The 25,151-nt window shown below is 42.5% G+C and overlaps 1 pseudogene; it reads left to right on the top strand.

Annotated features, from left to right (window-relative positions):
• The first annotated feature begins 8,104 nt into the window (after positions 1 to 8,104).
• Positions 8,105 to 20,150, top strand: LOC123950893 (annotated as a pseudogene).
• Positions 20,151 to 25,151: the final 5,001 nt, after the last annotated feature.

The following is a 25,151-nucleotide window of genomic DNA, read 5'->3' as shown; positions in this document are numbered from 1 at the left end:
TAGCCCAAACGAGGAATGACTCAAATATTCATCAGCTGATGAACAGAAAAGATAAATTTTGATACATTGTATAGTAAAATACCTACTAAGCGGTCAAATGGAATATACAACTAACGCATGCAATAAAACATGGATGAATCTCAAAACCATTGTGCTAAGTGAGAGAAACCAAACTCCAAAGTATGTATATTGTACGATTACATTCATACAAAGATCTAGAACTGGCAAAAACGACTCTGTTGTGGTAGGAATCAGATGAGTGGTTGTCAGATTCTGCAGATTAGGGGAATTGCTTGGGAAAGGGCACGAGGACGGTTTTAGGATGTCGTAAATGCGTTAAGAGAAATTTCTGTGGTTGATGTCCCACATCAGGACCATATCCCGGTTTCCCAACGCGTGCTTATTCAGTGAAATGAAGGTGTAATTGAAAAAGGACCACCAGCGTCGTGGTCCAGGTAAATTATAGATTAAAAAGTTTTGGTGGGAGTGGGGGGAACCTGGGTGGCTCAGCTGGTTAAGTGTCCAACTCTTGGTTTCAGCTCAGGTCATGCTCTCAGGGTCCTGGGTTGGAGCCCCGCATGGGGCCCTGTACTCAGCGGGGAGCCTGCTCTTGCCTTCTGCCCCTCTCCCTGCTCATATGCGCTTTCTCTCTCTCCCTCAAATAAAAAAATAAATCCCCCCCCCAAAAAAAGGTTTTGGTGGTTTGGCATGGAAGCCTAACCATCATTTTCTAATCTGACAAGAACACATTTTCCTATTGAAACAGTCGGTTTAATACTCAACCCAATGCTTTGAAGTGAGAAACAAACAGTAATGCATGTGCACGGCAGAGAGGCAAGAGAAGGTCAGAAGAAACCCAGCAGACAGAATCTGTACTGTGTGTATCCTCACAAGGATCAGGGCTGAGGACATGTATTTATGGGTTAGCAGAGTTGACCAGGATGTCGTGATTCCACACGTACTTTTGGGGAAAATAATAAGGAGTATATTTCAAGAGAAGGTGACTGAGCAGTAATTCAGAAAAGCCGCACAAACTAATGCAGGAAAGATCATTATCTAATGCTACAGTGTCCAAAGGTTTGGGTTCAAACTTGAAAAAAAAAATCATTTTACCACCCTTAAATGATTAGCCAAAACGCCACAGGGGACTTGATACGATTCCCTGTGAGGTCTCTTCCAGTTCTACAAACTGAATCTTCTTGAAAAGATATTCTAATTATACAGCTAAGAAGATTTAGTAATTGCCTCCTGCTGTTCTAGCGAAAAACTACTTCAGGAAGCGAAGTCACAATGGTTAAACTATTCACCCGTGCTCCTTATCGGTGCAAAACCCAGTCCAGGCGATTGTATTTCCAGTCCAGGCTGCAGGAGCCAAGCTGGGGCTGGGCCACAGCGCCCTCTGGCCTGCCCCCCAGCGCGAGAAGGGCTCTCCGGGATTCTGCAGGAACCCATCAGCCTTTGTTTATAGGTTTTCTTCATACAGTACATTTGCTTACTTGTTTATGTAATTTATAGACTTCAAAAGTGCCGCTCCCTCTTCCAGTTAAAGGACCCGTTCTTCATTGTAGGGAAATAAATACCACCACACCCAAGACCTCCTCCACTCCACTGAACTAACATTCCTTGGAGTTTTAATTTTTAAAACCTGACTTTCAGATATTTTGTTCTCATGTAGGAAAGAAGTTTATGGCAAAACATCTTCATAAAGATGACGAAGTCACTGACTATTTTAAGATCATATATTTGGAAAAGTAAATGGATGATTATAATATTGGGTGGAATCATATTTCTGTAAACCGTGTTTGACCTACAAAAATGGTTGTTTCGAATGGTTTACCCTTATTTAAAAAGATAAAGAAGAAATGATCAGAACTGGGATCTGGGAGACATATGAGAAGCAGAATTATTTTTTTACATACATTATTTTGAATCCAAGGATCTTTTCACCATACTTGAAAAAAGTAATAAAAACAACTTCAGAGGAGAAAAAAGAAAAGTCTGTGGTCATAAATTCTCCTAAACTGACTGACTTTCTCCTCTTCCCACACTTCTCCCCTACACTTCACCCTTCTTTGCCAGAGTTGTTTTTTAAACTATCTTTTAAGCTATTATTTTCAAACTTCTGACAACTTTTAGAAATATAATCTAAGGAAATGTATCATCCAATTAGGTAAATATATACGTGTAAGGGTTTCATTGTTTTAGGATGGTGGAAAATTCAAACGACACAGATGGGAGATCAAATACAATCTGATGCCCGCATCTATTAGAATACTGTGTAGACACCAGTTTTAAATTCATTTTTAGTATGTTCTGTAACTTGTTTATTTCTTGGATAGCTGGACTTGTTCTGGCAAAAGGATTGCTGTAAACAGGTCTCTAGTAATAAGGCATGGGGCGGGAGCAGTGTACTGTTCTATGATCGGCTCTGTCTTTTAGTGAGCCTGTGCTTCTGGACTGTAAAGGACACAAGGGTTTCTTGGTCTTTTCTCCCCCTTTGGGTGGGACAGGATGGCTGGAGTGGCCTGGCCTTGCGTATTTCCCTCCCTCCCGCGAATGACTGTTGCTGGCTTGGGTGGCTGCTTCCTGCGCCGGGGGAGTCCGGCTCTCATCCCCCTCCAGCAGCGAGGCCGGGGTTGACTGGTTTCTCCTGAGGGCAGCCCTTGTTCGGAAGAGCAGACGCTTCTGGTCTCTTTCCAAATGGATACTTCTTCCTTCCCAGCCGGAAGCCGGAGGGGATTTCTCTCCTTACTGTAGGAACTTGCTCACACTCCCAGAGGTGAATTTCACCAAATTGTGGAGATCTGCTATGATGGAGTCCCTGGAGTTCTTAAGCCTCAGATTTGGGAATCCTGAGCCTCAGGAGTCCATCAGTGACAGTCCAAGTTCCCCGAGCCCCGTGACTGAGGTGAGCATCCGCCTTGGTAAGCCACAATGCCCCGTGTTTGCCGCTCAGTCTTCCCAGTCTTGGAGGCAGAGATTTGCCCAATGTCCTCTCCTCCCTTGTGAATCTGGGAAGAGCTGATGATTTTTTGGTGTTCAGCTTCTCACTTGTTAGGATGCCGTGGCTACTGCCAACTTCTTTAAATGCAAAACAATAAATGCCCTGACATGAGTTTTTAAGGAGACACGGAGGTTTTTCCTAAGGAGCATGAGAGGAGAGGACAAGGGAATGGAAGAGTCTCTCGGGCAGAAGGAGAGCAGAGGAGGGAAGCTGGGGGTGGGGGAGCGGTATAAGAAAGGAAGGTAAAGCACCAGGAGCCCCTCAAAACGGCATCCAAGAGAGAGCACCTCCATACTAGGGTTAAGAGTCCTGGGCCTGAGGAAAGATGATGAGGTGCCTGGACTCAAAGCAGATCAAGGAAAGACGATGAGGTGCCAGGACTCAAACCGGATCAAGGCCTTGCCAGCCAGAAAACCACCTGCAGTTCCTGTGAACAAGAACTTCACGTTGCCTCCGCCGTGGGACCTGCGCTCGGGGAGGACTGTCCCCCCCTCCAGACCAGGTTCTCACCAGCGGATCATCCAGCCTGACAGCGCCCAGTCCACCCACCCGCCCTGGCTTTCTCCTCTTCTTGACATTGTCTTTAGGGCATCTGCTAGTTCAAGGGCTGTGGTGTGGTGGTGGCCTGGGACGTGTGGGCTGATGAACCGGCTATGCCTGAGGACCCTGAGCTTGAGCAAGCAGGAGTGGAGCCCCTGTTCTGTCTGAATACATTATCAAAAAGTCCGAAGGGAAACATACCAAATTAGAACAGGAAATGTGGACTGCTCTGTTGGACAATTTTTTCCCAATCTTGTTCTAGGAGATTATTTTGACTTTGCTTCTAAATATCAGAACTTTAATGACCATTTGTAAGCTTGATTGTGTTTTAAAAAAGAGAGATAACAGACCCAAGATGGAGTGACTTGTGCTGGACCCCTGTCAGCAAACCAAGACTTAAAATCCAGCTTACTTGCAGTCTCAGCCTTTCCAGGGAATATGACCTTTAGCCAGTCAAGGTGGAATTACCTGGTCAGCGCTAGTGGGGTAGTCTGCAAGATGGACCCCTGCCCTTCACCAAAAAGAGGGCAGCCTTGCCTGAAACAACTTATTTTTTATTAGAAATTTCCTTCTCAAAAAAAAAAAAAGGAAAATTAAAAAAGAAAGAAGCTTCCTTTTCCAGGGGGTGCGTGGGTGGCTGCGTCTTTAAATGTCTGCCTTTGGCTCAGGTCATGTTCCGGGGGTCCTGGGGTCAAGCCCCTCATCGGACTCCCTGCTCAGCGGGAAACCTGCTTCTCCCTCTCCCACTCCCCCTGCTTGTGTTCCCTCTCTCGCTGTCTCTGTCTCTCCAACAAATAAATAAAAATCTTAAAAGAAAGAAAGAAACTTCCTTTTCAGCCCCTTTCCTCTCATCCAGCCTTTCAGAGCTCTTTTGCACCTGCTTGCTGGTGCTGGCCAGCTCATGGATTGTTGAATAAAGGCAGTTAGACTTTCAGGTTTCCTCAGCTGGATTTTGGTTTCTAACGATTGGTTTTCAGAGTTAAAATATACCAAGTTTCCATTTTTGTTTTTATTTTGCTAAAATGATTTTCTTCAGGGAACAGCTTCTATGTGTCACTTCTGTACTGGTTTGTACTGATGACGGCACGCAGTGTGTGGCCTTATTAGGGCGCCTTATTGCTCCTAAGTTCGGTTTGCCCAGGTCAGATGCGCACATCGAATTTTTTCAAGGAGATGGAATTCGGAATTCTTCCGTTACTTCTCATCAAAATCTTGTTGTGCATATAGTTTCGGCCGTTTGTTTCTGCTCAAGAAAGCCAAAGATTTTCTGGGTGAACAGGGCAGGGATGCCTTCGGCCGGTGTCCTCCCGTCGTGAAGGGTCCAGTGCGCAGGAGGCGGGCGCCCAGAAGCAGGGGGTGCGCGGCGGGAAGACGCGAGGTGGTCGGTGCGGTCGGTCCGGGAGCTCCGTTTCCGCCGCGACCTGTGCGGCAAGGAGGGCAGCCAGGGCGCGGGGAGAAGCGCGGGGAGGCTTTGGGGAGCCTGTGATGTGCAGGATGGAGGACGCGGCTCTTTCCGGCGACCGGGCGGCCCGGGGCGGCCTTCGGGGCTCTTTGAGACCCGGCGTCGCGGACTTTAGCGAGACCCGGTGTCCGGCGGCGGGAAGTCGCAGCCTCGGGCGGTGAGTGTCCCTCGGCCGGTGCTGGTGGCTGGGGACCGAGCGCTGCCCCGGCCCTCTCGCTCCCGCACCGTCTAAGCCTTACCCGCTGGCGACCTCCTTCGGGACCCCCGTCCTTAAGCACAGCCGTGGGGACAGACCTGCGCGTCGCTGCGCTCCGTTGGGGGAGCCCAGCTGTCGCCTCCCTGACCGGGTCCTTCAGAGCTGATTCTTCCGCGACGGTCTCGCGCCTTTTCGGCTCCGTGTGTCCTCCCGACCCGGCGGCGGGTGTGTGACCCGGACTCAGCCCCCGTGCCCCTGCACACCTCCCCTCTGCCGCGCATCCCTCCTCGCCACCGCTTCTCCCGCTCCGGCTCTCCGCTGTAGAGGGCCGAAAGCTGGAGGTCACCTTGCTAGGAATCCGTTTTGTCGTCGCATGTATTTCTCCTGGAGCCTTCTCTCCTGGCCGGTGCGCAAGTATCATTTACACCTCCACGATCTCCCTGAACCGATTTTCGATGCAATCCGAGATCCTCCCTTGATTATGATGCGATGTTTTCTGTGCATTGACAAGTGCCATCTGCCGGTGCTCTTTTTAGGAGTTTGCAACTGTGTGTCCGTGAGATTACCTGGAACTTTTTTGCCTTTGAATTAAACTCGATTTTTCAAAATAAGCCCTATTAAAGAAAAACTATTCCATATTCCAACTAAAACTATTTTCGTAGACCTTTCCTTTCTAGAAACACTGATTAAGGCAGCAAGGCCTTGTGTAAAATGTGGTCCTGAACCAAGCTACAGTGAAAGGTAAATGTTTACTTAACTTTTGCTTCCTCCCAACAGGACACTCTCTGTTGCTCGGATTTGGAACAAGGTGAAGAACAGCACCTCGGAGACGGGGATCCGGTGGCGGCTAGAACGAGGCTCAAGCAGTCACGGGGCACCTGGACGGCTCAGTGGATTGAGCCTCTGACTTGTGGTTTGGGCCCAGGTCATGACCTCGGGTCGTGGGATCACGACAGCAGGCTCCGCACTCAGCGGACTCTGCTCCGTACTCTCTCCCTCGCTCTCTGCTCCTCCCCCTGCTTGCTCGCTCTCTCTGTCTAAAATGAGCAAATAAACCAATCTTAAGAAAAACATAAAACCTCAAGCAGCTGGATATGGACACCTCTTAAAAGACTTTGGGGGACCCTAACAGAGGATCCTCGTTCTACTTGTGCTGACCGGTCCGGAGCTGGAGTGGCTCCTCCCAGACAGCAGGAGGACAGAGCCAGGCCTGGCGCGGTGCTCCCGCATGTTGTCTCCCTGAGCAAAGTCTGGGACTTCTGCTCCGGGGAAACGTTTTCTTTTAGCATTTCCGTGTCCAGGGAGCGCTTTGTGCAAATGGTTTGAGTGCAGACTCCATGTGGGTATTTTCAGGGTTGGAGGCAAGAGTGTTTTTCTAACACGGCCGGGCAGAGTCCAGCTGTCAAAGGTCTCATTTCCAGCTTGTCCTGCTCACTCTCCACACATTTGTAGACCGAGGACCACAGACCTCTGTTACGCCATCATAATCACATCTAACGTCTGTCCTAACTTCGGATTCATGTTCTGTGCCCGGCAACAGTTCCTGCATTTAACATATAGCACCCCCACACAAAATAACCCACTGTTACCAGGCTCATGGTCATAAAACTTTAATAATGTTCTGCAGACCAAGCAAATATTTTAAACCATAACTGCTCATGCATCAGATTCACATCCAGAAACCCCAAGATCAAAAACATTTACACAATATAAATAAAAGACACACACACACACACACACACACACACACACCCTTACAGAACTGTACTTAGGGGACGCCTGGGTAGCTCAATGGGTTAAGTCTCTGCCTTCAGCTCAGGTCATGATCTCAGGGTCCTGGGATCGAGCCCCACATCAGGCTCTCTGCTCAGCAGGGAGTCTGCTTCCCCCTTTCTCTCTGCCTGCCTCTCTGCCTACTTGTGATCTCTGTCTGTCAAATACATTAATAAAATCTTTAAAAAGAGAAAGAACTGTGCTTAGGGAAGCTCTATTTGGTGAGTGTCACTGAAGGCATATTTTGCTAAACTGCTACTCCAGGTACTTTTGTGTCTATGCCCGTCGGGCACAGCTATTTATTGGATGAGGAGAAAAGAAAGAGATGCTTGTGACAACCAGTTTTGTTTTGTTTTAAGATTTTGTTTATTTATTTCACAGAGAGATAAAGAGTACAAGTAATCAGAGAGGCAGGCAGAAGGAGAGGGCAATGCAAGCTCCCCACCGACCAGGGAGCCCGATGTGGGGCTCGATCCTAGGACCCTGAGATCATGACCTGAGCCAAAGGCAGCCGCTCAACTGACTGACACCCAGGTGCCCCATACAACCAGACAGTTTTAAGGTCTTTTCAAGTTGTATAAAATGGACCAAAAGCTGCATTTAAGTGTTGTCAGGATGGAAAACTGCAGCTGAAACGTGGCAGCAAACCGGCAGTGAAGCATACAGACGCTGTGTCTTGTAGACAGGCCTGCACCCAGATAAGCAACAAAGTTTCAGGACACACTTGCTGGCCTTGTTCTGTATCATTACATAATGTGATCGGTCATGTCTGATTTCACAAAAGATTTAGAGGATTTGCTCATACCCCTCCTCAATCTGATCTCAGTCTTCTGAGGGAAGCCTACACATCATTCCAGCTTGTAGGAAGGTAGGGGGGCTAGTCCTTCTTCAGAAGGAGTCTGGGGAACGAGGTGGTGTGCGCGCTGACGAGTGAGGCTGATTCTCCACAGCACAGCGCCAGTCTGATTAAGAACTTCTGAACATCGGCCTCTGGTAAGGACTACACTCATGTCTTACCCTCTCAAAGTCTGCTTCCAAGTTGGACGGTTGGCAGCAGGGCAGAATAGGCGGCAGCTTAGTCGGCTACAGGGGCCAGAGTGGCCATGGTCCCCAGGGCCCGAGATCCCGGATGTGGCTGGGCAGTGGGGTGCAGCACTACTTGGGGGAACCTGGGCTCGGCAGCCCCCCCACCCTGTCTGCGGCAGCGTCTCAGGGCTCCCGGGGCGGCCCAGCAGCAGGCCCGGAACCGGTGCTGTTGAAACAGCGGCCCAACCCCGCCCTGCTCTGCGGAGCGGCCAGGCCAGGCTTCGCCAGGGGCACGGCCAGCGGCCCCCATGGAGGGATCGTGATAATAACAGGCACAATTATCACCAGAGTGTACCGTGACTAACCAGCAGTTGTAAAGTATTAGGTAAATATCGAACACCCACAGAAGAGTCGAATAGCTGAAATCCAGTCTCTGGGATTTAAGAAAAAGGAATGGCACTTAATTGTTTTAGGTTTAATATTTTTCCTCTTAGTTTATAATTTTAGAAGACTTTAAAAATGCCAGAGCCATGCTCTCAAGTTTTTCAAGCAGGAGGAACCCTTTGTAACGGAAAATATCTGACAGGCCTTTATGTGATCGAGTGACGGCAAGTTCTTTTTCTTGACTTTCTTAACTTTTAACTTCAGTAGATTAACGCACAGCGCGGTCAGCGCCACGGGTCCGTATCGTGACTCAGCGGTTCTCTGTGATCTCGGTGCTCGGATGTAAGTGTCCTCTCGAGCCCCCCTCTTCCATCCGACCCCGCCCGCTGCCCCCGCAACCGTCTGTTTGTTCTCTACACCCAAGAGTCTGTTTCGCGGTGGCTCTCTCTCTTTTTTCCTTTATTTGTTTTGTTTCTTAAATTCCACATATGAGTGAAATCTCATGGTATTCGTCTTTCTCTGACTTATTTTGCTTAGCGTAATGCACTCTAGCTCCGTTCATCTTGTTGCAAATGACAAGATTTCATTCTTATGGCTGAGTATTTCTATCAATCTATCATCTATCTATCTATCATCTCTCTATCATCTATCTATCATCTATCTATCTATCATCTATCTATCTATCATCTATCATCTATCTATCTATCTATCATCTATCTATCATCTATCAATCTATCATCTATCTATCTATCATCTATCTATCTATCATCTATCTATCATCTATCTATCTATCTATCATCTATCTATCTATCATCTATCTATCTATCATCTATCTATCATCTATCTATCATCTATCTATCTATCATCTATCTAGCTATCATCTATCTATCATCTATCTATCTATCATCTATCTATCTATCATCTATCTATCTATCATCTATCTATCTATCATCTATCTATCATCTATCTATCTATCATCTATCTATCTATCATCTATCTATCATCTATCTATCTATCTATCATCTATCTATCTATCATCTATCTATCTATCATCTATCTATCATCTATCTATCATCTATCTATCTATCATCTATCTAGCTATCATCTATCTATCATCTATCTATCTATCATCTATCTATCTATCATCTATCTATCTATCATCTATCTATCTATCATCTATCTATCATCTATCTATCTATATGCCAGGTCTTCATCCATTCATCTCCTGATGGACGCTTGGGCTCCTTCCACAGTCTGGCTATTGGAAATGATGCTGCAATAAACACAGGGTGCACGTATCCCTTTGATTTAGTGTTTTTGTGTTGTCTGGTAAATACCCGGTAGGGTGATTGCTGGAGCAATGCGTAGTTCTATTTTTATTTTTAATTTTTTGGTGAAACTCCATGCTGTTTTCCGCAGAGGCAGCACCAGTTGGCATTCCCACAGAGAGTGCAACAGGGTTCCTTTTTCTCCATATCCTTGTCAACATCTGTTTTCTTGTGTTTTTGATACTAGTCATTCTGACAGGTGTGAGGCGGGATCTCCTTGTGGTTTTGATTTGCATTTCCCTGATGATGAAAGATGTTGAGTAACTTTTCATGTGTCTGTTGCCCGTTTGGATGTCTTCTTGGGACAATGTTCATGTCTTCTGCCCATTTTTAAATTGGATTATTTGTTTTTTTGTGTTGAGATGTAAAAGTGCTTTATGGGGTGCCTAGGTGGCTCAGTGGGTTAAAGCCTCTGCCTTCGGCTCAGGTCATGATCCCAGGGTCCTGGGATCGAGCCCCGCATCAGGCTCTCTGCTCAGCAGGGAGCCTGCTTCCTCCTCTCTCTCTCTGCCTGCCTCTCTGCCTACTTGTGATCTCTGTCTGTCAAATGAATAAATAAAATCTTTTAAAAAAGGGAAAAAAGTGCTTTATAGATCTTGGATACTAACCTTTTATCAGGTATGTCATTGGCAAATATCTTTTCCCATTCTGTGGATTGCCTTTTAGTTTTGTTGATTAGTTCCTTTGCTGTGGAGAAGTTTTTATTTTGATGTAATCCCAACAGTTCATTTTTCCTTTTATTCCCTTGCATCAGGAAACAGATCAAGAAAAAAATGTTGCAGTGGCTCTTGTCAGAGAAATCACTGCCTGTGCTCCTTCACAGGGTTACTTGTTTCCACATCTTGCCTGCGGTCCTTAGTCCATTTTTTTTTAAAGATTTTATTTATTTATTTGACAGACAGAGATCACAAGTAGGCAGAGAGGCAGGCAGAGAGAGAGGAGGAAGCAGGCTCCCCGCCGAGCAGAGAGCCCGATGCGGGGCTCGATCCCAGGACCCCGGGACCATGACCTGAGCCGAAGGCAGAGGCTTTAACCCACTGAGCCACCCAGGCGCCCCTCCTTAGTCCATTTTGAATTTATTTTTTCACGTTATAAGAAATGGGCCCAGTTTCATTCTTTTGCCTGTAGCTGTCCAGTTTTCCTAGTACCATTTGTTGAAGAGACTTCTTCCTATTGTATATTCTTCCTCCTTTGTGAATGTTAATTTACCATACAATTGTAGGTTTATTTCTGGGTTTTCTGTTCTGTTCTATTAATCTATGTGTCTGTTTTTACGCCCGTACCACATTATTTTGTTTACTACAGCTTTGCAGTATAACTTGAAGTCTGGAATTGTAATGCCTTCAGTTTTTTTCTTTTTCAAGATTGCTTTGCCTATTGGGGGTCTTTTGTGATTCCATACAAATTTGAGGGTTGGTTGTTCTAGCTCTGTGAAAAATGCTATCCGTGCTTTGGTAGGGGTTGCATTAAATGTGTAGATTTCTTTGGAGAGTACAGACATTTTAACAATATTTTTTCTTCCAGTCCATGAGCATGGAATATCTTTCCATTTCTTTGTGTTGTCTTCAGTTTCTTTCATCAGTGTTTTATAGTTTTCAGAGTACAGGTCTTCACATCTTTGGTTAAGTTTATTCCTGGATATTTTATTTTGCATTTGCTCAAAATGCATCAATATTGCATTTTAAGTGCAATTATAAATTGAATTGTTTTCTTAGTTTCCCTTTCTCCTGCTTTATTATTAGTGTGTAGGAATACAATGGATTTTTGTACATTGATTTTGTATCTTGCAAATTTATTGAATTCATTGATCAGTTCTAGTATTTTTTGGTGGAGTCTTTTTTTTTTAAATATTTTATTTATTTGACAGAGAGAAATCACAAGCAGGCAGAGAGGCAGGCAGAGAGAGAGGAGGAAGCAGGCTCCCTGCGGAGCAGAGAGCCCAATGCGGGGCTCGATCCCAGGACCCTGGGATCATGACCTGAGCCGAAGGCAGAGGCTTAACCCACTGAGCCACCCAGGCTTTAGGGTTTTCTATATAGAGTATGTCATCTGCAAATCGTGAAAGTTTTACTTCTTCCTTACCAATTTAGATGCCTTTTATTTCTTTTTGTTGTCTAATTGCTGTGGCTGGGACTTCCAGTACTATGGTGAGTAAAAGTGGTGAGAATAAACATTCTTGTCTTATTCCTGACTTCAGGGGAAAAACTCTTCAGTTTTTCATCATTGAGTATCATGTTAATGGTGTTTTTTTGGCATAAGGCTTTTAATATGTCTAAAGCTATTTTGCTGAGAGTTTCTATCATGAGTGGTTGTTGTACTTTGTCAAATGACTTTTCTGCATCTATTGAAATAATCATGCAGTTTTTATCCTTTCTTTTATAGATGGGACTTATCACATTGTTTTTACAAATATCAAACCACTCTTGCATCCTATGAATGAATCCAATTTGATGTTGTGAGTGCCTTTTTAAAATTTATTGTTGGATTCATTTTGCTAGTATTTTGTTGAGGTTTTTGTATCTATGTTCATCAGAGATAGTGACCTGTAGTTCTCTATCTCTCTTGCGATGTCTTTATCTGGTTTTGGTATCAGGGTAATATTGTCCTTATAGAATGAATATGGAAGTTTTCCTTTCTTTTCTATATTTTTTAGAATAGTTTGAGAATAGGTATTAACTCTTCTTTAAATGTTTGATATAATTCACCTGTGAAGCCATCTGGTTCTGGACTTTGGTTTATTGGGAATTGTTGATTACTGATTCAATTTCTTTTCTTGCTACCAGTCTTCCTGAATTTTCCATTCCTTCCTATTTCGATATTGAAAGGTAATATGTTTCTAGGAATTTATCCATTTCTTCTAGGTTGTCCAGTTGTTGGAATATGATCTTTCATAATATTCTCTTAGAATTGTTTGTATTTCTGTGGTGTTGGTTATTATTTCTCCTCTTTGTGATTTTATTTGGGTTCTCTCTCTCTTTCTCTTTTTTCTGATGAGACTGGCTAGCTAAAGGTTGATAAATTTTGTTGATCTTTCAAAGAACCAGCTCTGGTTTCATCAATCTCTTCTATTGTTTTGTAGTTTCTATATAATTTCTTTCTTTTCTAATCTTTATTATTTCCTTCCTTCTGTTGGTTTGTTCTTATTTTTTCTAGCTCCTTTGTGTGTGAGATTAGTTCATCATTTGAGATTTTCCTTGCTTCTTGAGGTGACCTATATTGCTACAAACTTCCTTCTTTGGAATGCTTTTGGTGTATTCCAAAGATTTTGGACCATTGTGTTTTCACTTTCATTTGTTTCCGTGTAATTTTTTATTCCTTTTTTGACTTCTCAGTGGACTCTTTCATTGTGTAGTAGCACATTACTTATCCTCCATGTATTTGTGCTCTTTCCAGATTGTTTCTTGTGATCAATTTCTACTTTCATAGACTTTGGTTGGAAAAGTTGTGTGGTATGACTTCAATGTTCTTAAATTTATTGGGACTTGTTTTGTGTGTGTCATTCAAAGCCACTATTTCCTTGTTGAAATATTTAGATTATCTGTCCATTGATATTAAGTGGGTGTTAAATCCTCTACTATTATTGTTTTTCTATTGATCAATTCCTTAGTGTTTGTTATTAACTCTTATATGTATTTGGGTGCTCCCACTTTAAGTGTATAAGTATTTACAATTGCTATATCCTCTGGTCGTATTGTCCCCTTTGTGACATAGGTCCTTCTGTGTCTCCTATTACAGTCTTTGTTTTAAAGTCTGTTTTGTCCCGTACAAGTGTGGCTACCCCAGCTTTCTTCTGACATCCATTTGCACGACGGTTTCCCCATCCCTCTACTTCCAACCTTCAGTGACTTTAGGTCTAAAACGAGTCTCTTGTAGGCAGCATATAGTACAGGTCTTTGTTTTTTATCCACTCTGTCACCCTATATCTTTTGATGGGAGCATTTAGTCCATTTTCTTTTTTTTACATTTTTTAAAGGATTTTTATTTATTTATTTTTTTGACAGAGAGACACAGCAAGAGAAGGAACACAACCAGGGGAAGTGGGATGGAGCAGGGAGCCTGATGCAGGGCTCGATCCCAGGACCCCGGGATCATGACCTGAACTAAATGCAAACGTTTAATGACTGAGCCACCCAGGCACCCCTCCCCCATTTTCATTCAAAGTTATTATTGATAGATACATATTTATTGTCATTTTATTACTTGTTTTGTGGTTGTTTTTGTAGTTTTTCTCTGGTCCTTTCTTGTTCTCTTTCAGGGTTTGTAGCATTCCTAAATGGTATACTTGGATTTCTTTCCCTTTATTCTTTGCATATCTATTACTGGTTTTTGAGTTGTGGTTGCCGTTAGGTTTGTGTATAACATCTTCTGTATATAGCCGTGTATATTAAGTACGTTGCTGCTTAAATTTGAACCCAGTCTTTGCTCCTCTTCCCCACCCCTCCACACACACTTTTTAGGTCTACAGCATTGTCTTATTTTACATCTTTTTATTTTATCACTCCCTTGACTAATTTTTATAGATATAATTACTTTTACTACTTTTGTGTTTTTCACTTTTCATTCTCCCACTAGTGGTCTTTCCACTCAGAGCTCTCTTTAATATTTCTTACAGGGCCGGTTTAGTGGTCATGACTGCTTTAACTTTTGTTTGTCTGAGAAACTCTTTATCTCTCCTTCTCTTCTGAATTATAGCTTTGCTGGATGGAATATTCTTGGCTGCACATTTTTCCCTTTCAACACTTTGAATATATCCTGACACTTTGGCCTGCAGAGTTTCTGTTGAAAAATCTGCTGATACCTTTATGGGGTTCCTCCCCTCCCCAAGTAGGTAACTTACTTCTTTTCTCTTGCTGCTTTTAATTGTTTTGTTTGTTTGTTCAGCACATTTTAATTACTATGTATCTTAGTGTGGATCTCCTTGGGTTGGTTTGGGAGGGGGGGAGCGTCTCTGTGTCTCCTGGATCTGGATTTCTGTTTCCTTCCCCAGATTAGGGAAGTTTTCAGCTATTTCTTCAATTAAATTTTCTGCCCCTCTTTCTCTGTTTTCTTCTGGGATTCATATAATGTGAATGGTATTGTTCCTGTTGAAGTCACTGAGTTCCCTAAAACTATTCTTAATTTGCATGGTCTTTTTCCTTTCACTTTTTTCAGTTTTGTTACTTTCCATTACTCTTGCGGGTTATTAATTCGGTCCCCCACTTCATCTACTCTGCTATTTAATTTTTAACTTCATGTATTGTGTTCTTCATCTCGGATTTTTTTTTTTAATCTCCTTGTTAGGGTTTCACTGATGTCCTCCACTTTTTTCTCAGTCTTAGTATCTTTATGATCATTGCTTTAAATTCTCTATCAAATGTATTACTTATATCTGTTTTGCTTATGTCTTTTGCTGTGGTTTGGTCCTGTTCTTTAATTTGGGTCACATTTCTCTGTCTCCTCATTTTTTCCTAACTCTCTGTGTTAGGAAAGTCAGCTGCATCTCTACTCTTGGAGACAATGGCCTTCTGAAGAAGAGGTCCTGGAGTGCCCTGCAGTTCGGTGTCCCCTGCTCCCTCGGGCCTGGGGCTTCAGGGAGTGTTTCCTGTATGTGCTGCACGTGCTCTGCTGTTGAGTCCTGACCTCCTTTTCCTTCAGTCCAGTTGTCTGCCGAGGCTGTCTGTCACAGAGGCTGGGAGGTCCCCAGCAGTGCTGTGGCAGGCTTGAACAAAGTAGGTGCTGTTTGGCTTGTGAAATAAGAGCTTCCATCTCCAGAAATGGGGTGTCATAAAATGCACAACTCTGAACGGAAGTGTTGGCGGAGTTTATGCTGGCCCTTTGGGCAGCGGGGCACATAGCGCTGGAACTGAGGCAAGTGTGACTAGGAAAGGTGGACCCTCCCAAGCCTGGGGGCCACGCTTAGTGTAAGCAAGTTAGGGAGCAAGTATCATGCCAGTGCCCGTCCCCACAGGTGGCCTGCGTTTATGCTGGGGGGAGGAGATGGAAATTCCCCCTGCCAGCAACTTTGTGGAAGGGTTTCCCTGTGGTCCTTCCCTCTCCAGGTCACACTCTGAAATGAGTAAATCAGTCTTCATCCAGTCTGCCCCAGGCTTTTTTCCAGTTGCCGGTTCTACCCGGTATCTGCAAGGGCTGTTTGTCACGCTGCCTCTTTAACCGCGGGGACTCTGCCTCCCAATGCCCTCCAGGATTTCCCAGAGCTGCCCACTGATTTTTATTGTTCAAGGTTTTAAGTCCTGGTGGTTGTAAGAACTAACAAAATCTAGCCCCTCTCACTTTCAAAGGCAAATGTTAGGGGGATTCATCTTCCTTGTGCAGATCCTTATAATGAGTATTTTTTTAATGAGAAAATGCACAGAAAAAGCTACACTGATGCATTAATATGTCGAAGTAAACCTGTATTTTATTAGTCCTGGGCTGTGTGTGGTGTTGTGGTGAGAACATGAGCTCTAGAGCCAGACTGTGCATGTTCAAATCCTGCTCCCTTATTTCTCAGTGTGTAACAAGGGGAACCTCTACATATCTCAGTTTCCTGATGTTTAAAATGGCAAGTAATAGTGTTTATTTTCATAAAGTGGATGATGGTTCATGGATACCTGACATGAAAAACCCTTAGAAGAGTACCTCGGCACATAGCTTATTCATTTGAGAAATACCACACATATTGGACTCGTTTTTGAGTTAACATGTAATGTCCGCTGGACTATAAAGCTTGGAGACTAAGAAAAAGTCCTAGAGGGCAGGGGCTGTGTCTGTGTCCTTGATCTGCATCTTCAACACTAAGTATGGTGCCTGACATGCAGGTAGTGGATGCCTAAGTGCATAAAGCCAGACAGATCTGGGGTCGGGTCCCAGCTTTGCCATGTGTAAGCAGCCGCCCAAGTGACCTCTCAGCGGCGAGGGTAAATTCACAGGCTTGTTGTGAGGATAAAGCAAGCGTGTGAAGTACTTGGCAGCTGTCACATACTGCCTCAGACATGTGTGCTATTCGCAGGAATTCGGATATTGACAGATTATGGAATTGCACGTTTGAGATGTCAGCCTATTCAGCTGTCCGTCAAAGCTGTAGCTGGAAAGCCCTGCCCAGGAAAGCAGTCAGCAGCATCCTGATTTCCTCACTTCCTCCTCGTCCTCCTGCTGACGAACACCCTCACACCAAGTTTCGAAGTCTCCTGATCGCTCTAGTGTGGAAGGCAGTGTGGGATGGCGACCCAACAGTTAGTCCTTTCTTGCTTGCTTGCTCTCACAGCTCCAGTTTGTTTGGAATGAGGAGAGAGATTAGATTTTTGTTCCCAGCCCTTCATTCTCTAATAGGATTATACATCTACACCTTTTGGTATGTGACCTTGTAGCACTTTCCACTGGAGTAGGCAGAGTACACATCCTTGCCCAGTTTGTGTTGGAGTGGGTCAGGCAATTTGTTTGGCAAATGGAGTGTTACTGTCCATGACCTGAGCAGAGACTCCAAATGCATTTGTGTGATTTTCCGGCTTCCTGTGTACCTGCCGTTTGCCGTGAGACCATGCCAGAATAAGAATATGCGTCGGGCAGACATGGAAACACACACAGCCCTGTGTGCAAGCCCAGATGATCCCAGCCAAGCCCAGCAGAATCGCAGATGGACTACGTGCCCATAAGTGAGGAACAAATGCTTGTTCTCATAAACCACTAAGATCTGGGGAATTTTCCAGATTCGCTTGGAGCTGAAGCTGGCCGAATGGCCCAGTCTTGGCCAGTGAAATATATGACGATATCTACCGGGGACTTCTGGGAAAGATTTTGCCTTCATGGTAAAAGGCATTCTTTCCCTCTTCTTTCTTGCTTGAAATTTCAGTGGGCATTTTGAGACCATAATTTGAATACACAGAGGTGAAAAACTAACAGCTGTGGATGATGGAGTAAACACGTAGAATATCTAGGCTCTTGACGGCACGGCTTAGTGGCTGCCCCACATCAACAACCACACGTCTTCACACTTCTTATTTAGTCACATTTTTTTGCTCCTTGCTTTCGAAGCCATTCCTAACCTATACAGCTGAGACATGTCAGTTTCATCATCTTAGTCACTATTCCTCTGAGGTGAGTGATGAAAAAGAAAAGGGAGCTGTGTATTCACAAGTCTCCTCACACGAACCTTGGAAACTTGTTAGGTTATTACAGCTTGATGTGTGTGTGTAGAGTCGCTGTTTGTTTTTCCTGTGTGGCCTCTTTGTTAAGTGTTTCTAATAATAATAATGAACAATTAGCTTATGGTTACTTTTAACCAAAAACATGGTGGGGACTGATTTGGATAAAGAAAAACATATCTGGGCCCGAACTGGAGATCACTATGTCAAACAGTGATTTCTGGAAAGGAAGCTGTGTCAACTGTAGAGTCACAGTAAGAGCATCTTTTAGACGGTTGCCAGGGAGTGAGCTGCCACACGTATTCAAGAAATGGGTGATGTGTGCAATTCCACCATCTTCGCTTGCACTGGGTGTATCCTCAGTGTAAATTTAGAGCATGTGTGGATTCCTACCAAATGAAGAGCAAAAACTGCCGACAGGGAGCTACCTACCAGAGTTTTCCTTGCTAGGGTGAGTGAAGAGTCAGGTATACGAACAAGGAACTTGACGTCCACACAGATTATTCTTGGAAAAGTTCTCTATAATGTTGGAGCTTGTTCATTTTGTAAGAGCAAAATGTGGGATAAAGGCAAATTGTCCTTGTAAAAACAGGTAATTCAAGCTCTTCTCAAAGCCAGCCTTCAAGACATAAAGCAGATTCCTTTACTTTGAGAAAAACCTGTTCTTGAAGCTGCGCCCCTGTGAAACCCTTCAGCGGGAGCCAGCAGCTGTGGGTGAGAGTGCAGCCTCCAAGCCAACGAAAAGCATGAAGTTGGCCCGTCCAATCCGCACTTTTCCTCTAAATTGGTCAGCAGACTTTACCGGAGAGAATGTTAACAAGGAAAACAATGACAAAATGGACACAAGAATACACAAAAAATCCTTGCTATCCTTGCTTCTTTGGTAAAAAATAAGACTTGCTCTGATTTATGTAAGAACCTCAAAGAATGATGACACCACAACACTCTGATAATCCTCACTATTGGATGTGTGGTAACTCCTTACTGGGCTTGCAAGATCCCAACAATAAGAGGAACTGGAATGTGTTCAAGGAGTGCTAGACACGAGGGTACCCAGTAATGATGTATGGATGCATCATAAATGGAACACTGAATTTTTTTTTTAAGATTTTATTTATTTACCTGACAGACAGAGATCACAAGTAGGCAGAGAAGCAGGCAGAGAGAGAGAGGGAGAAGCAGGCTTCCTGCTGAGCAGAGAGCCCAACGTGGGGCTCGATCCCAGGACCTTGGGATCAGACCTGAGCTGAAGGCAGAGGCTTTAACCCACTGAGCCACCCAGGTGCCCCGGAACACTGAATTTTGAAACCTTGAGTCCTTCATCAGAGTTTGGTGACCAGTAAGTTGATCTAGTTAATTGTGGGACTATCTTAGTCTATTTGGTCTGCTATAACAAAATACCATACATTGTATAGATTAAAAAGCAAGCATTTATTTCTCATACTTCTGGAGAATGAGAAGTCCAAGATCAAGATGCTGAAAGATTTGGTGTCTGGGGAGGGCCACTTCTTGGATTCATAGACAACTGTATTCTTGCTGTGTTCTCGTAGGACAGAGGAAAGGGAAATTTCTGGGGCCTCTTACAACGTACTAATGAATTAATAAGGGCAGAGCCTAATCACCTCCAACGACCCCACCTCAAAATATCATCACACGGGGGGATTAGAGCCAAACAATGAATTTTTGGGGGGACACATTCATACTATAGCAAGAACCAATGAAACCATCACTGAAGCCACAACAGGAGACTTTTGAAATGGTTTTGAAGGAGTTCCACATTTCTTGGAAAATGAGAAAGAATTAGCAATGTTGAAACTTAAGGACTGCCTACCAGGAAGAAATGTTAGAGATATGCTTCCAGGTTTCATGATCTCATGGCCAACATTCCATTGCTTGAATACACAAGGTGAGATGGTGAACTGTATTTTGTCCCCAGGCTACCAGAATACTTTGGCCAGATTGAGGTCTCAAGATGAATAATGTTTGTAGACTAATTACTCTGGAAGTTCAAGAATGTGGAGTAACATCTTTGCTGAGACATATCTGATGCTCCTGATGTCATGGTCTATGTGGGAATTTCAAAAGGACAGTGTGATTGAGAAGTGCTTAAAACTGTCCAAGATGGAAATTTTCACAAACTCACAATTAAGCAATTTATTGAAGGAAAAGGGAAGCCTAGAGCCTTCTGGTACATACATACCAGATATATATGAGAAGACACAAAGAAGATATGAACATTTCTTTTATAAAGTTTTCAGAAAAGCAAGCTCAGGAAAACCCAGCAACCATGGTCTTACTAATCACATCTGGTGTTTAGACCCATCACCACGGAAGCACCTTCATCAAAATTATACAGTTGAAAGCTGGGCGGCTGAAAGTTGCTGGAGGGGCATCAGTCAGTTAAGGGTCTGCCTTTGGCTCAAGTCATTATCTCAAGGTCCTGGGATCGAGTCTTGCATTGGGCTCCCTGTTCAACAGGGAGCCTGCTTTCCTGCTCCCTCTGCTGCTCCCTCTCTCTTAAATAAATAAATAAATGAAATCTTAAAAAAAAAAAAAAAGTTACCAGAGATGTGGTAATTGTTCCCCAGGAATTCCATATTAGGTTGATAACTTATTTCACCAGTCAAGTGGCTGGTGGTTTTCTTTCTCCAGAACATGTTAAGCAATGTTCCTGGCTTACTCAGGAATTCTGTCTCTGCCACAGATTTACACCAACCGTGAAGATAAATCACAGGTGAAGAATGTTATCTACCACGCAGCAACAGGTGCAGTAGCTGCACTAGAAGCAAACCCAGTTTCAGCAAACTCCGGAGGGCCCAGAGATGCCGTAACCCCCGCACACTGGAAGTGATTTAGTGGTAGCTGTTAAAACTCTCCAGGTGGGTTTCCTGTGGATTGTAAGACTCAAGTTATCTCATTTTTAAAAAGCCATACCTGACATTGGAGGGTACTCGAATACTGTGTATTTCAAGTGCTCACAGACACTGCATGCGTACGTGTAGTAAATATTCACAGAGCGTGCATCCTTAACCTGTGACTTCTCACCCAGGGCAGAGCTTTTACCAACCTGTGGAAACAACCCCCTTCCCAGCCTCGGAGAAATTCCTGCAGTTATTCCACAGCACTTATTTGGATAGTTTAGGCAAAATGCATCTATAACTATTAGGAATCACTTTGCAGTTTATTTGGTTTGAATTTTGCTTCATGTTTGTCTAAGGACCCCTTCCTCTGCCCTTTACGATTCTGAAGAGCAATGGCGGAAATCAACAGCTAATGATGGAGCTTCCATTATATCGCACTGGGCTGACGTATGGTAGAAATCAACTACTGTAAATCTCTGGGGGTTAATCTCTTTTTAAAAAAGCTTTATGGGAAGCCTTGCTGGTTTTAAGTGTTAAGCATTTTGCCCTATTCATATAATTTTTAAAAAGCTTGCAAAATACTTTTGCTGAAATAAAAGTAATGTAACATCAAATCATGCAAGGCAAAAACTAATAGATTTGTAAGAGAAATGGGACCTCATTTTCATGATTTGAGACTTTAATACCCCTCTGTCAGAATGGACAGAGCCAGCAGGCAATATTAGTAAAGGCATAGTAGAATTCAACAACATCACCAATCAACTGGATACAATCAATATCCACAGGCCATTGTATCCAACAACGGCAAAACACATATTCTTTTTAAGCTCGCATGGAGCTTGCACATTCCAGCCATAAAACACTTAATGAATTTAAAAGAATAGAAATCAAACAATATCTTCTCTTAGACCACAATGGAGTTAACTAGAAACCAATAACTGAAAGATAATAGAAAATCCTCAAATATGTGGAAATTAAACAACACACTTATTTTTTAAGTTTTTAAAGATTTTATTTATTTTTGCAAGAAAGACTGATTATGCAAGCACACAAGAACAAGCATGAGCTGGGGTGGGGGGAAGGAAGGGGCAGAGCGAGAAGCAGGCTCCGCTTAACTGACTAGACATTGAGGTGCTCTAAACAACACACTTTTACATAACATATTGGTCAAAGAAGGTATCTCAAAAGAAACTAAAAAATACCTTCAGGGCTTGAGCCCTGAATCCAGCTCCCTGCTCAGTGGGGAGCCTGCTTCTCCCTCTCCTGCTCCCCCTGCTTATGAGTGCTCTCTCTCTATCAGGTAAATAAATAAAATCTTGAAAAAAAAAAAAAACCAACCCTTCGACTCTGTGAAAATGAACATACAACTTATCAAAATATGTGGAATGCAATGAAAGCAGCACGTGGAGGGGAATTTATAGCATTGAATACATATATTAGAAAAGAGGAAATTTCTGCAATCAATAATCGAAATTTTCACCTTAGGAAACTAGAAAAGGGTAGAGTAAATTAAATCCAAAGTAAGCAGAAGAAAAGAAATAAGAATTTGAACAGGAATCCATGAAGTGAAAATCAGGAAATCAATAGAGAAAATTAATGAAGCAAAAAGGTGTTTCTTTGAAACAATGAATGAAATTAATCTGCCTCTAGGCAGGCTAATAAAAACAGGACACAAATTATTAATATCAAAAATGAAAGTGAGGACATCATTATAGATTCCACAGACATTAGAAGGATAATCAAGGAATAGCGTGGACAACTCTATGGCCCACAGATTCGATAACTTAGATTAAATGGATCAATTCCTTGAAAGACACCATCTGTTAAAAATTCACACAAAAAGAAATAGGTGAAATAAATAGACGTATGTCTATTAAAGGAATTAAATCAATAATCAATAGACTTCCAAAACAGAGTATCAGGTATATTGTGAATTCTACTAAACATTTAAGGAAGAAATTATACAAATTCTCTACAATTTTTTTTTAGAGGAAAGAAGCAGAGGCATACTTCCTAATTCATCCTATGAGGCCAGGATTATCCTAAAACCTAATAGAGAATAATAGAGAATAAAATGACAGATGAATATGTCTTATGAACATAGATGTAAAAATCTTCAACAAAATATTAACAAATCAAATCCAATGATGTATAAAAAGAATTGTATACCACCACCAGGTGGGACTTATCTCAGGTATGCAAAGCTGGTTCAACATCTGAAAATCAATTAATGTAATCCATCACATTAGTAGGCCAAAAGAGAACAATCTAATGATTGTATTAATAGATGCAGAAAAAGCATTTGACAAAATCTAACACTAATTCATGACAAAAACTCAGTAAACTAGATTTAGGGAAATCTTCTCCAGCTTGATAAAGAATTAAAAACAAACAAACCTTATAGCTAACATCATACTTAATGGTGAGAAACTTGAAACTTTCCCACTAGGATCGGGTACAAGGGACGGACATCTCCTTTGACCACTCCTTTTCAATACTGTAGTGGAAGTCCTAGCAAATGCAACAAGACAAGAAAAGGAAATAAAAGATGTACAGATGGGGAAGGAAGAAATAAAACTGTCTTTGTTCATAAATGACATGATTGTCTATGTAGAAGGTCTGAAAGAATCAACAAAAAACTCCCGGAACTAGTTATTAAGCAATTATAGCAAGGTTGCAGGAGCCTAGGTTAATATACAAAAGTCAATCATTTTCCTATACACCAGCAATGAACAGAGTTTGAAATTAAATTTCAAATTTACCTAATATCATTTAGTGTCCAAAATGTGAAATACTTAGGTATGAGTGTGACAAAATATGCACAAGACTTATATGAAGAAAACTGCAAAATTCTGATGAACAAAATCGAAGAAGAACTAAATAGTATATGTTCATGGATAGAAAGACTCAATATTGCTGTGGTGTCCATCCTTCTTAATTTGATCTGTAAATGCAATGCAATCCCAATTAAAATCCCAGCTAGTTATTTTGTGATTATCAACACACTTATTCTAAAATGTATACGAGGAGGCAAAGACCCAGAATAGCGCACACAATATTGAAGGAGAACAAAGTCGAAGGACGGACACTCTCCAACTTCTAGACTTACTATAAAGCTGCATTAGTTAAGACTGTGTGGGTATTGGTTAAAGAATGGACAAAGAGAACAGTGGAACAGAACAGAGAGCCAAGAAATAGATAAATAACGTCAACTGATCCTTGACAAAAGAGGGAGTCTTTTCAATAAATGGTGCTGGTACAACTGAATTTCTATAAGCCCCCCCCCCCAAAAAATAGACACAGACCTTATGCCTTTCACAAAATTAACTCAAAATGGATCACAGGCTAAAGTGTGAAATACAAAACTATAAAACTCCTAGAGGATTACATAAGAGAAAACCTAGATGACCTTGGCTATAGCTATGACTATTTAAATACAACAATGATGGCACAATCTATGAAAAAAATTGATAAATTGCATTTATTAAAATTAAAAACTCGTGCTCTGGGAAAGACCAAGTCAAGGGAATGAGAAAGCAACAGGCTAGAAGAAAAACATTTGCAAAAGACACATCTGATAGAGGATTGTTATCCAAAATATAAAAGAACTCTTCAAAATCAACCATTAGAGGGCTCCTGGGTGGTTCAGTCACTTAAGCATCTGCCTTCAGCTCAGGTCATGATCCCAGAGTCCTAGGAGTGAGCCCCGAATCGGGATCCCTGCTCAGCAGTGGCTCTGCTTCTCCCTTTGCCTCTGCCCTTCCTCCCTGCTGGTGATCTCTCTCAAATAAATAAAAATATTTTTAAAATATTTTAAAAAATCAACCATAAGACAACAATCTGATTGAAAAAGCCAAAGATTCAAACAGATACCTCATCAATGACGATATTCAGATTACAGGTAAGGATATGAAAAGATGGTTCACATCATCAGGGAAATTCAAATTAAAACTATGAGAGACCTCTGGACACCTATGGAGTGGTCAAAATCTGGGATAGCACCAAATGTTGGTGAGAATGTGGAATGATGGGAACTCTGATTCATGAGTAGTGGAAATGCAAAATCGTAAAGCCATTTTCGAAGTCAGTTTGATGGTTTCTTACAAAACTAAACATACTCTTACCATATAATCCAGTAATTGTACTCCCTGATATTTACTCAAAAGAGTTGAAAATTTATGTCTATACAAAAACCTGCACACAAATGTTTATACCAACTTCATTCATAACTGCCAAACTTGGCAACCAAGATATCTTCAGTAGGTGAATAGATAAATTACAGTACACCCAGACAATGGCATAGTATTCAGCACTAAAAAGAAATGAACTATCAAGCCATAAAAAGGCATGGAAAAACCTTAGATACATATTACTAAGTGAAAGGAGGCAATCTGAAAAGGCTACATATTGTATGATTCTAATTGCAAGATATTCTGGAAGAAGCGAGACTGTGGAGA

The sequence above is a fragment of the Meles meles genome, chromosome 9, assembly GCF_922984935.1.
Source record: "Meles meles chromosome 9, mMelMel3.1 paternal haplotype, whole genome shotgun sequence".
NCBI classification, from domain to species: domain Eukaryota; kingdom Metazoa; phylum Chordata; class Mammalia; order Carnivora; family Mustelidae; genus Meles; species Meles meles.
This window is presented reverse-complemented; position numbering and strand designations above follow the sequence as displayed.